Here is a 6,229-nt window from a genome sequence, read left to right on the forward strand (position 1 = left end):
TGTGATTACAATGCTCCAACCCTAGTAAGATTATCCAGTAGTCTAGAACAAACTAAACATCCATACATACCCTTTACGCACTTGACATACGGGTAGATTTGGAATTTTGTCAAAACCAGGGTGCCATTCTGTGCCCACACTGCTAGAGTCTGTTGAGTGCCAATGGACACACTGCTTTGATCCCTCTGCCTCCTCTTGATCATTTCCCAACACCTTCCAATCAGACATTGAGAGACAACTCTTATCTTTTCTACAGATACCTTTATTTCTTACTCCAAACCTGCACCAAATCCCTTCTCCCCTTCCTCTCCTCTGGGACTTGGTTGTTCACTCCTGGCCTTCCCCAGGTGCTGCAGACAGGCACAGATGGTAATTTACTATTAAAAGTAGGGATTTTGCTGCCTCCAGGCTTCAGCAGAGGCTTCAAGCAGGTAGCAAGAAGGGATAAATCATCCAATTTCTGTTACGCAACTTCTGCATATGAGCACTATCTGACCCTAATTAAACTTAACTCAGGGTGAGAGAGCAGGGTAAATACAAATATTGCATAAATGAGGAAGTTTTCTTTTTAAATAAACACAGGAGCATTTTCCTTCCTAGTGAATATCCTACAGCCTTTTCCCATGCCACTGCATTCACCTGTTTACCTTCCTGTGCGCTGGCTCTGCATTTTATACTAAAAGTGAACTGGTTGTACATGATGCTGTAGCAGTTTGCCAAAGAAACAAGAACAAGGGACAGATTCTATTCTACTTGTCAGGTGCATTAAGTGGACTTGGACATCTAAGAGCAATTCTATTCCACCCTCCTTGTGTCTTCAAAAACACTTAATGCAGAAGAGAAGTGGGTCCTTTACCTTCTTCACTGCTTTATTGTAACTCATTATTAAGGGTAAGATGACTGTGTATTACAAAAGAAGATGAATTAGTGGATTTTCAGGACTTAAACAGGATAGAATACAACCACACGGAGGCACTTAAGTCCATAAAAATGGCTAATTGGTGGAATAGAATTTGCCCCTAGTATCTTGCTATGTTAAAAAGTGAAATAATCAATACTCAACTGTTTTAATACTCTTTGCAAAAATATCAGAGATACAAGTGCGAACTAATTTTACCACTTTGGAAAGAATACCAAGTATCATTTCCACAAGGGTAGTATGCAGAAGCCCCAGACAAACATCTTTGAGCACTCTAATACCTATCAATACCCTTGGTTCTAGAGAATTTATAGTGTAGGTGTCTGACAATATATAACACAGATGAGAGAGTGGAAGGGATGGGGTGACTGCAGGCTGAGTTGAGAATTAAACAGAATTTAGCAGAAAGAAAAAATTTCTTCTCACTAATTATCTTAATCTGCAGTCATTAGATTTCTGCATTACTGGGAAGAATACCTCTTTTACAGTGCAATAAGCTGTATAAACTTAAGTAATCTTCTCTTTGCTGTGAAATTGCTGTTATTCCCAACTGCAGAATTATTCCACCAATGGAATTGCACAGGCATCTAGTGAAATGCACCTCAACTATGAAAAATTGCTTTCCTGGTGGAAATGCAGGCAGTAGTACCTTGTGACTGCAGTTATATCCCCCCCAAGTAAACCAGCAATTACAGTTAAGCTGTTCCTGTCCTTTTGATGTCTTAAAGTTTCTTAATGATATTTTGATGTCTTGCTTATATCATTTTTCACTTGAGGAATGCTGTTATGTTATTCTGGTAGTTCTACAAAGCCCAACAGCACAAACATATTTCAATTTATTTCATTTTCTGTAATGATAGTCTTTATTGTTAACCAAATACCCAGGCTGCTTCTCTCATGCAAATCCTACTATGTTGTATAACATGGTAGATATACATGTACAAAAAGCCAATAAATGGACAATGCCATAAACAAAGAGTATGATCAGAATTACAATTTCAGAGTTTGCCATTGAGTTACTGCTGGCCAGGGATTTTTGGCAACATGCTTTTTAGTCAGAAAATTCTGGATTTGTTGAAACATACATGTGCATGTCTGTGCCTCAGTTTTAACAAATAGTTTGCCAGGAAAAAAATCTCATTTCTAAGATACATTTTATGTGCTTGAGTGACAGAGGGATCATATAAAGCAAGAGTTTAAACCTAGGTTTCCCATATCTTCAAAGGAATGCACCTAATCGGCAGGCGACGTGCTATCTAGAAATGTGTCCCCTAATGGATCTCTCTAATGAAGGTTCAGTAGATCTCATTTTTGCCCTGTACAGAAATGACTGTAGGGACCAGGGCATAGGTAGCCTTGTCTAGGGTTTAGGACACTGGGGAAGGGCAAGAACTAGAATCCATTTTACCTGAACCGAGAGAGAAATCCAAAAGCTAGAGTCCAAGTTCTAGGCTAAACCAGAGTTCTAGTCAGAGACCAAATCACCAAATCCATAAGGGAAATCCAAAGCCAGAGTCCAAATCACAGGTCAAGTCAGAGATTAAGTTACCAGATCCAAGGGGAATTTCCAAGAAGCCAACATCCAGAAACGAAGCCAACATGGTTAGAAGCCAGAAAAACCAGAGCGCACAGAATCAGAGACACTTACCGCACCAAACATTCGGCTGTCAAAGGTGAAACTAAATGGGAAGGCTGCTCTCCCTAGTAGCCAATCAGGAGGCCCTAACAGTGGTCAGCTGCTTCATTAGATGGGGTAGGGCTGCCAATTAGAGACTCATTTACAAGTTGGATTGCTATGTGGATTTACGAAAAAAAAGTGTTGAGTCACTGAGCCTGTCAAGCAGTAGCTAAGGATTTGGAGGGTTGGAGTCTAACCTATATCTAGCATGTTGCTACTTCCAAATATCATACGAACAGTAAAACACGGCATTTATAATACTAAGAATTCATTCTTGCTTCCACTGAAGTTAGAAATAAAAAGGCTTCTACAATTCACACACAACAGACAGATTGGTGAGACAAGGTTCTTCGGGTAGATGTGATATCTGTTATTAGACCAACTAAATAATTGGAAAAATTGTTCTTTGCAAGCTTTCTGGCACAAACACCCTTCTTCAGGCATAGAGAGAGTCTGGTGGTGTTTTGTGTGCTCTCCTGGGTGGAATGGAAGCCAATATGCAAAATGCAGGTCTGTGAAAATGCAAATCAAATGCATGTCAGTGAGGGTCAAAGGGAATGGGAGACAATAGGTGAGAGACAGGTAGGTGGGCAAGACTTTAGTCAGTATATATTTGATATATAGACAATAAAATTGATAATTTTTCTTCTTTTAAAGGGAGGCCATCCAAAAGCAGGCCCTATATAGCTTAAAGAAAAAAACCCCAAACAGTTACTAGAAGAAAATAATCTCATACCCATTTCAGAACTAATTAGACAGTACAGGAATAACAAGTTAATAAAAATAGAGAATATGTTTTGCCACCTTGGTTGTTTTTCCACTTGACTCACTGTATAAGCTCTATGATTTCTCTCTGTATGTGCGGGGATGTTCTGCAAATCCTCTACATAGAATACCTTTAAGCTCAAGAAACTGTTGGACATACAGTGCACAAAAATTTGAAACAGAAAATGCAAGATGAGAGCTCGATGTTTTGTGTAAGTGGGTCTCTAAATCACAGTTTCTGAGTGTTAATAAGCTCCTCAGAAGCTTTTATCCACAGAACAAGAGTTGAAGGGAAAAAAAAATATCCCTCTCTATTCTTCTTTGCTTAAATCTGACCCTAACCTTCAATTCCATCCCACCCCACAAACCCTGATTTTTCCCCCCTTTTGATTCCATTTCCCAAGTCTTTGTTCATGATTTTTCCCACTTTCCTTCATTTTGACTTGCATATCTGGAGGTCACTGGAGGTGCCCACTTCTTCCCTCACAGATATTTCCCCCTCTCCCCCCTCAGCCAATGGAGAGCAGGAAGACAGATAAGTACTCACACTTTTCATTAAAGTATGGGCCAAATTCAAATCTTAGAAGCACTTTATATTGGTATTTCAGAAATCAGACAATAAGAAAAGTGGTTATGAGATTTCTGGCATACAAATCTTCCTTTTGTTTCCAACACTACACAATCAGTATATCTAGACTTTTAAATTATTTATAATACATTTGCTAAATTTACTGACCTTGTCCATTTTCAACATACATTTCAACACAATTCAAAATTTCCTCTATGAGCTCACAAAAGAAATAATAACATGAAAGTAAATTAGACACCAAGGAATCAAATCATATTCTAAATCCTCAAATTTCTATTTCTGGCAGAAGGCCAATAAAGAGCAAGGAAAGCCCTTAAAAAAAATCACTCTTTTTTTTTCACAAGCTGCATTTCACTTGTTTAGTCAAATCTTTAATGAGATAAGATGGTAGTTAATTCTCTTAAAGTTCTATTACTCTTTATTAAACTGATTTAAAAAAAACACTAACCCTCATCAGATTTTCCAGTAACCCTAGCCATGGTGCTATCTGCCGCCATGTCCAGATTCAGGGTCCTGGGGTGTCAAATAGCCTTGGTCAACCTCCCAGCCCCTAAGGCTGGGGCCACCTCTCCATGGAGTGCTTTCTTGTGCTTTCCCCACACACTGGAGTACATACAGTCTAACTATTGACACAGTTTATTATTTACAAAACAGTCAACATATGAATGAGGTTAATAGCAGAACAGGATATCAATAATTGAATTGTCAAAGGCGGGTATCAATTAACTATACAAATAGAATCAAAGACACCTTCAGTACAACTCCCCACCTAAAACCTTGAGACTCCAGTGAGCAGGAGCACACAGGGTTAACAAGACATCAGCTCTCCTTCACACTGGCAACACAATAACCATGGCTGGTGCTGCTGGTTCAGAAAGTCCTGCTCTCTGTTAGAGCCTGCATGTGGAAGAGATGCTCTCCTTTGCTACCACAGCTGTCTGTGGTATCTGCAAAGATTCCCCAAAAGCACCTTTCTCCAATTCCCAGACACAGCCCCTTGTGCCGATAATTGAAACAACCCTGAGTTTATCACCTGCCTGGCCCCAGGCTGGTTCTGTTAACTCTCCCCAGCGCCTTCCCAGATCAATACCCTGTCCTCCTACTTTACTACCCTTTTTTTCTCCACACGGGGCCCTCTGCCTCACAGAGGGAAAAAGGATATCAGGTTGTCTTCTCCCCATCACTAAGGGCAGGTTCACTTCACAGGCAGCGCTGCAAGGTGGTTCTTCCCTGAGCTCTGTGGTCCTGGGGCTCCTTCCCTTCCCTGAGCCTGGCTGAGTTCTCTCCCCACTCCTGCCTCAGGAGTCAGTCAAAAACATGCATATGCACTTTCAAGCAACAACTTTCTGCAAACTTTCCCGTTCTGCCTTTGCAGGGATCCTGAGCCCTGCTACAAATCCAGCAGCAGCTGTTACACCATCAGATTTGATCATTCCATCAAATTCTCCATCAAATGTTATTGCAGAGGCACAGTTATTTACTATTGCAAAAAATAAGAACATAACTTGTGGTGGGAGAAACCTCCCTAAGGTTCGTTGTCTAGCTGTAATTTGATTGACAGACAACGTGGGTAAAGAAAGACAGCTGTTTATTTGCTCGAGCAAAGACCATAAAGCCAGCAAAAGGCAAAATGCCCCCCCCCCTAAGGGTGAGGTGATCTTTTATACTTATTACAACAAGGCAAGACTTCATGGTTAACAAAAAAAGCAATACTTGGGCGGTGCTTTTTAAATCTTTGTAACAGCATATTTTTATTAAGCTGAACTAGCACTTTTTTAAAAGCTAAAAGTTAAGTAACAGTAACATTATAATATGTTAGCAAAACCTTACACAGTAGTAGATACTTTTCAAGGACACAACCAGTGCACCCAGAACAATGGTTTCCCTGTCTTATTTTATTTTTTGCTGTAGCTGATTTTTTAGCACACAGACACAGAGATACTTGCTGCTTTTAACTCAGAAAATGCTTAATACAGTTAAAATGATTACTTGACACAAGCAAAGGCTTAGCTATCAATCTGCCTTGTGGTCAGCTGCATTGCTAGGCCACAGGTCATGCCTTGTATTCAGCTGTAAAGCTAATACTTCTTAATAATCTAAATTATTGTTAACCTAACAGTATGCTATCAGAAAACTATTTTATTTCAGGGTAATAACAAACCTGCGCACTATAAATCCTCCCTTTGTTCCAATTTTTTAGGAGAAATTTTGGAACACACTTTTAGGTATTTAACTTCTTGTGGGGTTAGGTTTTGATGATTGATGCTGGATATTTGTA

Source organism: Alligator sinensis, unplaced genomic scaffold, assembly GCF_000455745.1.
Source record: "Alligator sinensis unplaced genomic scaffold, ASM45574v1 scaffold612_2, whole genome shotgun sequence".
NCBI classification, from domain to species: domain Eukaryota; kingdom Metazoa; phylum Chordata; order Crocodylia; family Alligatoridae; genus Alligator; species Alligator sinensis.